Source organism: Electrophorus electricus, chromosome 23, assembly GCF_041902795.1.
Source record: "Electrophorus electricus isolate QZ-2024a chromosome 23, ASM4190279v1, whole genome shotgun sequence".
NCBI classification, from domain to species: Eukaryota; Metazoa; Chordata; class Actinopteri; order Gymnotiformes; family Gymnotidae; genus Electrophorus; species Electrophorus electricus.
The window spans coordinates 13625755-13636688 of record NC_137519.1 but is presented as its reverse complement, the minus strand read 5'-3'; the positions used below and the strand labels follow the sequence as shown (position 1 = coordinate 13636688).

The 10934-nt window shown below is 42.0% G+C and overlaps 1 protein-coding gene across 12 annotated transcripts in view; it reads left to right on the top strand.

Moving 5' to 3' along the window:
- The window catches only part of chd9 (chromodomain helicase DNA binding protein 9), a 59422-nt gene that overhangs the window by 8413 nt on the left and 40075 nt on the right, over positions 1–10934 (top strand). The window contains exon 1 of one of the 12 annotated variants that reach the window (XM_035520912.2): positions 6568–6634. The exons of the other annotated variants lie outside the window; for them this stretch is intronic. The gene's annotated coding sequence lies outside the window, so the exon portion shown is untranslated. Of the gene's footprint in view, positions 1–6567; positions 6635–10934 lie in introns of those variants that run through there. 12 annotated transcript variants of the gene reach the window in all.

Here is a 10934-nt window from a genome sequence, read left to right as displayed (position 1 = left end):
GGATAAACGGCCACTGGTAGACAGACACACGAACTAACGGAGTCAGACAGGAGGCTCGCTGAGCTAATTTGTCTGTCCTCACAAATCTTTAATTAAAGCCTAGCCAGGAAGTCATGAATGTACAGATTGTGTGACTTCCTGGGGAGAGAGACAGAGAAAGAGGGAGACAGACAGACAGACACACACACACACACACACACACACACACACACACACCAGGAGGGAGAGAGAGAGAGAGGGACTATGAAGGTTAGACAGGGCCATTCATGTGCATTGGGCTATAGAAGGCCAACAGATGCACTATGTCATACAGTCACACCCATGCACAGAGAGAGAGAGCGAGAGGGAGGGAGGGAGGGAGGGAGGGAGAGAGAAGAGAGAGAGAGAGAGAGAGAGAGAAGGGCCTCACTCAAACTCTCTTCCTGCTACAGTAGCTTCTAAGAAAGACTCTGGAGTCTGTACCTCCTAGATCTGCGTTAGTGTGTTTTCAGTTCAAGCCAGTTGACCAAGGCTAACCGATTTTACATGTACTAAGGCCAGAACTATTTTTAATTAATTATTAAATTAATTATGAATTATTTTAAATGAATGGTCAATGCACTCAATTGAATGACCAGTTTCTGTGTGGCAAGGTTTACTTTGTAAATACTGCCCTAAAGTTTACATTTATTGTATTATTGACCTCCTGTTTGAAAACTAATAGCTTATTTTGTGCAGTGTGCAGTTTATATATTAGTTATAGTTATATATTTCTTAAGGTCTATTGAGAAAAATAAAGGCATCCTATACTGAATCATCCATTAAAATCTGACAGAATATCAAGTATTAATAACAGGTCACCCAATGGTGGTGAATTTGGCTTAACTCAAAGTTAGTTCCTAGTCAGATATAATGGCTAGTCATGTGGCCAAAACTTTGCCTGCTGTGGCCTACTTAAGTTGTGTAAAAGGATGAGCAAGGAAGACAAACTTAAGAGGCACAGATAAAATGCCAAACTCCTGTTCTAGCTCATCATGACAATTTAAAACAAATGAATTCCAGCATTTCACCTAGAGTTTGGTCTTTCTGGAAAGATCCCATAAATCTCCCCTTACTGCTTTGAGTTGATTGAAACTTTTAAATTGGATTTAAGTTGGCCCCTCCCCTTCTAACAGGAGAGACATGATTTAACATGGATTTTCATAAAGATAAAAGTAATACTTTATAAAATAAATGCTTTGTTTAAAATGAAGATAGAACAAATAAACCAAAAACCAATCTTACTTGAACTGAGGACTGAGGTATACAATATTGTGCATAAGCCCCAACAAAGGAAACTTTATTTATCTGAATAGGAAGTGTATAACTGCATTTAAAATGACCACATAACACTTAAAACCTAATAGAATCAAACTTTAAAATCAGTCAAAATAAACAAGAATGTATTGATGGTTTTTGATACCTGCTGATACCTGATATCTTGGCTGAAGAGACCTACAGTCTGGTTCAGTAATCTCTATGATTTTTAACTAACACACAAAAAAGTGTCAGCTAAATGCCATAAATGTAAATGTTAAATAATTCGACTCTGTCCAGAGTGCCCATTGCATCAGTGACGTGGTCCACTTTCTTCAGTTGAGACTGCTACTGAGTTGGTCTGGGTGTAAAATTTTCAGAACATGCAAAAGTTGTGCTGTCTGAGAATATCTTATTGTAATATTATTGCAGCTAGGATCTGCTATGGAGTATCTGTTTGGCTTGCACGTGTTTTTTCAATCTTTATCCAAAATCTCATATTACATAACTGAAACTTGAGGAGATAAATAGCCCGTTATTATTATGGCCTTTATTTAATAACAGATGTCCCATATGTCCACATCATTCAGAATATTCCACCTTGGATCAATCTATCCATATCGTATCTTCCCAAAACACTGTTTGTTCATCTAGGTGTTTCTGGATAAATGTGATCTGAGTATTTATGTTTGTCTTGGTAAATGTGAGCTGAGTATTTATGCTTGTCTTGGTAAATGTGAGGTGAGGTATTTATGCTCGTCTTGGTAAATGTGAGGTGAGGAATTTATGCTCGTCTTGGTAAATGTAAGGTGAGGTATTTATGCTTGTCTTGGTAAATGTGAGGTATTTATGCTCGTCTTGGTAAATGTGAGGTGAGTATTTATGCTCGTCTTGGTAAATGTGTGGTGAGGTATTTATGCTCGTCTTGGTAAATGTGTGCTGAGGTATTTATGCTCGTCTTGGTAAATGTGTGCTGAGGTATTTATGCTCATCTTGGTAAATGCGAGGTGAGTATTTATGCTCGTCTTGGTAAATGCGAGGTGAGTATTTATGCTCGTCTTGGTAAATGCGAGGTGAGTATTTATGCTCGTCTTGGTAAATGCGAGGTGAGTATTTATGCTCGTCTTGGTAAATGCGAGGTGAGTATTTATGCTTGTCTTGGTTAGTGCTGCTCTCACCTTTTATTTTCTCTTTCTAACTGAGGTATCAGAAACAATTACTACCTGACGCTACAGAAACCTCCAGTACTCTGACTGGTTTGTTTGTTGGTTTGTTTGTTTACTTATTTTTGATCCTTTGTGGATGAATGCACAACATTTCTGGCTCCCCTTCTTTCTGGCTCTCTGGGGCCCCAGGAGCTTCCACACAGGAGCTTTGAACCCTGTGCAGGCTGATGGATATGACCGTCTGGATTGGTCCATCCTTTGGTGAAGCACAGTGTTCATGTTGATACTTTGACCATCAGGGTCGAGCTGCCAACACAGTCACGAAGAGGGAGGTTTAAAACAACCAGGTCCTGTATGTGATTGGTCCAGGGTCAAACATTTGCACTAAGAGAATAGGAAGGGCAGAAGACTTTCTCACACTGTGTAGTTTAACTATGATCCACCCCGTGGGTTTAATTTCAATACCAACTGAATCACAGACCTGCATCCATCCAGTCTCACCATGCTAATGCTCACGCTGAATTTGAAATATTTGGCTTCTGTTGATAAACAGACTACTTTTTTCTCTGTGGTTCAGAAGCAGAGGCAGCAGAGCGTGGCCTTATTTTAGCTGACAACGGTCATGTCTACTCATTTTACTCGGTAGTGCTGCGATCCTTGTCTAACCTTTTCTACGAAGCAGATTCAGTGATTGGTTAGCTCTGAGTGAAATGTAACAGGTGTGTCCTGTTGGAAATAAGACAGGTCACCTGGTCAAGATATCTATTAAAGGGGCCAGTATGAGGCTATGTGTTTACCTTGACCCTCACTCTCCCCTAGTGAAGGGAATAACATATTACATTACACACATCCATTTATGTTTCAGATTTTACTGACTCTAAGTGTTTTCACCTATAATAAACGTCACCTTTCATTTGCACTGATGCATTTCATTTACCCATTCTTATATATATAGGTGCATCTCAATAAATTAGAATATCATCAAAAAGTCAATTTATGTCAGTAATTCAAAAAGTGAAACACGTATATTATATAGATTCATTACACACAGAGTGATCTGTTTCAAGTGTTTATTTCTTTTAATGTTGATGATTATGGCCTATAGGCAATAAAAACCCAAAACTCAGTATCTCAGAAAATTTGAATATTATATAAGACCAATTCAGAAAATGATTTTTAATACATAAATGTTGGCCTACTGAGAAGTATGTACAGTATATGCACTCAATACTTGGTCGGGGCTCCTTTTGCATGAATGACCGCTTCAATGCAGCCTGACATGGAGGTGATCAGCCTGTGGCACTGTTGAGGTGTTATGGAAGCCCAGGTTGCTTTGATAGCAGCCTTCACCTCGTCTGCATTGTTGGGGCTGGTGTCTCTCATCTTCCTCTTGACAATACCCCATAGATTCTCTATGGGGTTTAGGTCAGGTGAGTTTGCTGGTCACTCAAACACAATGGTACTGTGGTTATTAAACCAGGTATTGGTACTTTTGGCAGTGTGGGCAGGTGCCAAGTCGTGCTGGAAAATGAAATCCACATCTCCATAAAGCTTGTCAGCAGAGGGATGCATGAAGCGCTCTAAAAGGTCCTGGTAGACGGCTGCGCTGACTTTGGACTTGATATAACACAGTGGACCAACACCAGCAGATGACACGGCTCCCCAAACCATCACTGATTGTGTAAACTTCACACTAGAGCTCAAGCAGCTTGGATTGTGTGCCTCTCCACTCTTCCTCCAGACTCTGGGACCTTGACTTCCAAATGAAATGCAAAATTTACTGTCCTCTGAAAACAGGACTTTGGATCACTGAGCTGCAGTCCAGTCCTTTTTCTCGTCGTTCCAGGTAAGACGCTTCCGACGTTGTCTCTGGGTCATGAGTGGCTTGACACAAGGAAAGCGACAGTTGTAGGCCACGTCCTGGATACGTCTGTGTGTGGTGACTCCAGCAGCAGTCCAATCCTTGTGAATCTCCACCAAATTCTTGAATCGCCTTTTCTTGACAATCCTTTCAAGGCTGCAGTTATCCATGTTGCTTGTGTACTTTTTTCTTCCACTCAACTTTCCATTTATATGCGTGGATACAGCACTCTGTGAACAGCCAGCTTCTTTAGCAATGACCTTTTGTGGCTTACCTGCCTTATGGAGGGTTTCAGTGACTGCCTTCTGGACAACTATTGAGTCAGCAGTCTTCCCCATGATTGTGTAGCCTACTGAACCAGACTGAGGGACCATTTAAAGGCTTCGGAAACCTTTGCAGGTGTTTTGTGTTAGCTGATTAGAGTGTGACACCATGAGTCTTCAATATTGAACTTTTTCACAATATTCTAATTTCTGAGATACTGACTTTTGGGTTTACATTGGCTGTAGGCCATAATGATCAACATTTAAAGAAATAAACGCTTGAAATAGATCACTCTGTGTGTAATGAATCTATATAATATACGTGTTTCACTTTTTGAATTGAATTACTGACATAAATGAACTTTTCGATGATATTCTAATTTATTGAGATGCACGTGTGTGTGTGTGTGTATATAATCTCCTTTAGGTGGTCTCTGTCCTTCAAGCTTGGGTCCTCTGGGAGCCTGAGGGTCCTGTGTAGCATCTTAGCTGTTCCCAGGACGGCACTCTTCTGGATGGAGATCTCAGATGTTGTTCCTGGGCTCTGCTGCAGCCATTCTCCCAGTGTGGGGGTCACAGCCCCTAGTGCTCTAATTCCCAGGGGGCTACTGCAGTTGCCTTCACTTCCACATCTTTCCAGCTCTTCTCTCAGCTCTTGGTGTTTCTCGGGCTTTTCCTTGGTGCTGACATTGGCATCACTTGGGATTGCTACATCTATCCTGCTGTTTGTCCATCACTGCTATGTCTGGTTGGTCATCCAGTACCATTTGTCAGTCTGGAAATCCCACAGGATCTTATCTTGGTCATTGTCCACCACCTTCAGCGGTGTGTCCCACTCTGACCTCGGAGCTTCCAGCCTGAATTCGGCACAGATGTTTCTCTATACTATGCCAACCACTTGTTTATGGTGTTTGTTCCTGTGTTGCCATGATTAGAGCCTAAGTGCTGTCTTTGACTCCAGCCACTTCCACTCTTAGCTGGTGGTACATGCCATGCAGGGGCTTATCCTCCATTATGCTCCTTGTCCCCCATCATTTCCATGTACCTAGATAGATAGATAGATAGATAGATAGATAGATAGATAGATAGATAGATAGATAGATAGATAGATAGATAGATAGATAGATAGATAGATAGATAGATAGATAGATAGATAGATAGATAGATAGATAGATAGATAGAGATTATCTATCTATCTATCTATCTATCTATCTATCTATCTATCTATCTATCTATCTATCTATCTATCTTCAGTGTGTGTGCATATGTCTGGGTCTGGGAAGGCACAGAGAGAGAAAAATGGTGTCAGGCAGGTGCCTTATTTATGCTTCAGTGATTTCAACTTGAGTTTTTCCCCCTACTCCAACTTAACATCTGTGTGACGTGTGTGTGTTTGGTCTTAGCTGCTCTGGGTGTTTATGTCGTTATATTTTTGTGAAAGTTGAGTGTGTGTTGTGTTTACTGTGATCCTGGGTGTTTATGCAGTTGTTGATTTGCTGCTGTGTAGTTGTGTATATCTGTGTGTGTGTGTGTGTGTGTGTGTGTGTGTGTGGGGCTTTGTTGCTTCCTGACCCTGCCACTTTGAGGTTTATATAACTCACTCAGCCTGCCAAGCAAAGCATCTAACCAGAACTGTAACCTGACACCCTGTCGCTCACAAACCCGTCGTGCTCTGACTGTGTGTGAGAGAGAGAGAGAGAGAGAGAGAGAGAGAGAGAGAGAGAAACCGAGAAACCGAGGCAGAGACAGACATAGGCTCTGTTACGTAGTGAGAGAACAACCCCCTGATCTGAGATCAGCAGTACTCGCTTTCCTTTGCTGCTCAATGTCTGCACTACCTGGCACTCAGGGATGGTGGGAAGGGCATACAGGGTTAAAGGTCAACAGGAAGTAGAATATTCAACTGCGTATTGAGGACCGGAAGGGGAGGAGAGAAGAGAGAGAGAGAGAGAGAGAGAGAGAGACAGAGAGAGAGAGAGAGAGAGAGAGAAGGCGAGAGGGAGGGGCGTGTTGACTTGGCTTTGGACTGCTGTACAGCATGTGGGAAGTGAGCCAGACCAAACCACACAGTAGGTTCTGAATCAACCATCGCTGCCTTTCTCATTCTTCTCACTGTACGTGTGGGGGAGGGGTTTAAAAAGAGTTCACTTTGGTTCCACTGAGGGTCAATTGTTTTGTTTTTTATATTTTTTGTGTGTGTGTGTGTGTGTGTGTGTGTGTGTGTGTGTTGTAGCCAGCCGGTTTCACTGCACTTGTGGAGGGAGGGGGGATGGTTGCGTGGGTGGAATGTCGGGCGTTTTGGGCGACGACACAACTTGACCTCTTTCTGTCGCAGTCAGGTTAACCCTTCACACGCTGGATCAAAATGATACAATCCTCGGCTGGGTGTCAGGGTGGAAAACTCCAGTCTGGTGACTCTGACATTACCAGTTGCCTTAAATATTCTGCTCAGAATTCCTTCTATGCGTGGGTTCGTAGCTATAAGGGGCTGGTCTGTGGTGTGTATATTTTTCTTTGTCTTTGCCCTTGGACAGCGGTTTCTAAATGTCGAGCGTGAGAGCAGATCATTGATTGGTTGAGAGCAGGTCATTGATTGGTTGAGAGGAGGTCACTGATTGGTCATGAGTTCACGGCTTCTCAGGTAGCATCCAAATGTCAGAGGACTTGTCCGTTGCCATGGCAGTATGGGTCATGGTTCTAGATTTTGTTTATAGAAAGAAAAGGGAGGTGATTGAGTCTTGTTCCCCTGATCGCAAAAGCAAGGTTTGGTAAGGTCACCCCCCTCACTGGAGCTACGGTGTGTTTAGCCATATTGCTGCCTTATTGATTCAGATTGCTTGTCGTACTTGTTCTTCCGGTATCTTCCATTATGCTGAGTATGTTGTGTTTAATATTTTACTGATGTGAAGCAGAAAAGCAGAAAATGGAGGCTGGTCTCTCTTTCAGACGTTTGTAAATGATATTAGAAACAAAGTTAGATAGATGTCTTGAAGGATAATCATTTTCGTGTGTGTGTGTGTGTGTGTGTGTGTGTGTGTGTGTGTGTGTGTGTGTGTGTGTGTATGTGTGGCCTTTAGTAAGAATTTTGAGAATGAAGTCAACTCATTACATGACATAAACTATATGTTTATTTTTATTTTTTTTACAAAAATCACACGTTTGCTACTTTTGTTTATACTTGATTTTTCAAACTTGTCTGTAGCTGTTTACATACAGAATGTGATATATTTTCATTTGCAGTTAAATCACCTGAAAAAGAAAACTGCAAGAAGCTTTTGCAAATTAATTTTCATTGTTTATGGCTTTACTGTTTTCTAATTTATCGTAGCAAACCGACAGCAGAGTAAAGAGTCTCATCATGTAGTCATCTTCTCATGGCTACAATTTACAGTAGATCAACACAACAGAAAGAGTGACGTTTCTTCAGTTCAATGTGTTAACAGTGGTTTACTCACTTAACACTCAACTATGTAAATGCAAACAAATAAAACATCTCAATTTTTGAAGAATATTTATGAGGCACTTGAGTTTTCCCAAGGCAAGCACCTGTACATTGGCATTGGAAATTATCCCAGCATGCAGTGTATCCGTGCATCTGCAGACGTCCCATAATACAACCACAAGCCATCTTCAATTTTGGTTATTTAATTTTTTTTTTTTTTTTTTTTTACATTAAATAAAATAAGTTGTACGGTTATTTGTTTTCAGCAGTAATCATAGACTGGCTAACTAGGTTAGTTCTGTTGCTTCAGGCTACAGTGACAGATTATCACTTAGCACAGTAACGTGTTAATCTAACTAGTCACCATTATATTCTTCGTGATCCCAGTGTGAAAACTAAACCAGTTAGTGCACACTGACTAAGAGTATCTCAGTAAGATGAGTCTCTGTAATCTTAGTCCTGCTGAGATATAAACGTTATGCCTAGACAGTTAATGATGAGATTACGAATTGAGACCCTGCCGTGTGCCTGTCACGTGTCCGGCACTACATGGAAAGCTGCAACTTTACCTGCCGTGTATCTATTTGTGTGAAGGGCACAAATCAATTTTGCTAACAAAAACCTTCCTCTGCTTGACAATAGACGTGGACGGTGGTTGTGGGTGCTGTCCAGCTTTTGATTGAAATAGTGATTTGACCGCTGGCGACTCCAGACATTTGCATGGCATGAGTGTGGTTCAGAATCTCCTCTCAGGCACGTGAGATGGCAATCGCGTCGTGATAAGCAGGGCGGAGTTCCGCGTGGGTGTCTTTACACTTATCCCACAGGCACCTGTCTGCTCTCTGCAGGAAGCAGAAATTAGAACAGAAAGATACTGTGTGTGTGTGTGTGTGTGTGTGTGTGTGTGTGTGTGTGTGTGTGTGTGAGGGACTCTGTCGCTGCTGTCTTTTGTTCCAGATTAATAGCATTGCTGTAAAGGTTTCATTAACCCTACCTGCTGCATTTTTTTCTTGCTGGTGCTTTCCCATTTTCTCTCTCTCTCTCTCTCTCCCTCCCTCCCTCTCCTTTCACTGGTGCGCTGTAGCAGTGGTTACAGGACTCTCGTGTTATACTGCTGCTCTGTGGGCAGCGAGCCGTCCCCAGATGCTGTGAGAGTCCTGCCCTATACGTTCCAGAACTGTTGTTGCTAAATACTCTAAATACTCAACTACTCTTGTTGCTAAATAATTGGACGCGGCCGTTTTGCATAAAAAGAGACAAAGCTGCTGTGAATGAATGCGCGAATGAATGAGTGAACGGATGGCTAAACAGATGGATGGATGAATATTCAGTATAAAAGCACTCCATATTTACCTCGGTGAACCAGGACTTCCTTTATGTGGCTTGAGTAATGGATCATATAGTCTAAAGTGACAACTTTTAATCCTTGTTTCCACGCCACTTCATTGGTCTTTTCCTTCACTTCTCCAGGCCTAATTCCATGGAAGTCGAAGCTCTCCTTGGCACTCTGTGTGCCACAGGCCAGCCCGTCCTCAGCTGGCACTTGTCACGCCCGTCTCCAGGTGCCGCACTCAGTAACGTTATAAGTTGCGTAATAAAAAAAATGATAATAAAAGAACAGTTGATGGCATCTCCCGTTCCTGCATCAGGTCCGTGATGGCCCGAGTGACTCCCGGGTGACCTGCTCACCCTCCGTTTGTTGCTGTCATTTCTGTCAGTCTCTGGAATCCTTCAAGGACTTTAAAATACAAGCTTTTTTAATTTCTACAGATATATTTGTAAACGATTTAATAGAAACTTTCAGTCGAATTGCCAATATTCCAACAACTGACACCAAACGTGCATTACAACAGTTCAACCTCTTTTCCTTTAAGTAACCTTGAATCCACAAGCTAGCCTGGGTAATTAGGGTCTGACATGAATTTCTAATTATGAGGCAGAGCAAGCATTAGCATAGCAACTTGTACACTCTAACTATGGAAGGATTTCTTTATAGGCTGATTACTATAAATATCCCCTACAGTGAGGCACAGATATGGGGCCATTTTAAACGTTTGTGCAGCCTGTCGAGATCACAGTATCAGGAAGCAGACAGCTTGTCTGTTCAGCCTGTCTGCAATTTGGTCTGCACAGAGTGATTTGTATAAAATGGTTTGGGACACGTTTTGGCAAATTATAAACTTTTTTTTTCTTTATATTTAACTTACTCACGGCTCATGTTGTCTTCAGTATACAGCCTGAATATAGCTTTGGATTGCAAGCTACAAAATCACCTAAAATTCTGCACTCAAAAGCAGGGAGAGAACTTTTAAAGAGGCACCCAGAATCCCTGTCATTTCCGGTTCCACAGGAAAAGAAATACATTATTTTCAAATTACCAATCTGCTTTTAAACACACTGCAAGCTTGAAAAGTGCAAGCTTTTTGAGCCAGAACATTGGACAATATTCGATCCGCACACGTCGTAAGCGGCGTTTTGAGAATGTGTAGAAACTATAGTAATTTGACCTGGAGCACGTACTCTCGACACGTTAGTGTGTTCCTGCAGCTAAGCACTGTATATGGAGTCAACAGTGTCCTCTAGACGGTGTGGTTGTAGGTCAAAGACACTGCCAGCTGTGTGTTTGCGCGTGCACGTGTGCTGGAGAAGGCCTTGCTTACAGGGCCGTGCTAGCTACTGCTTTACCCGGGAAAGGGTCATTAATAGCTGCTGCCATGTTCAGTGGGACCAGGAAACACTGCTACACATCTTGTCCTCTTTAATTAATCAGCTTGCCCTCGTCTCTCTCTTTCTCTCCCTCTCTCTATCTCTCCATTATTCTTTCCTCTTTATTTCACTTTCTCTCTCTTTCTCTCTCTCTCTGTCTCTCCAGTCTAACTCCGCATTACCCTGCTGTTCCAGTCTTAATTATGGACCCTAATCTTTCT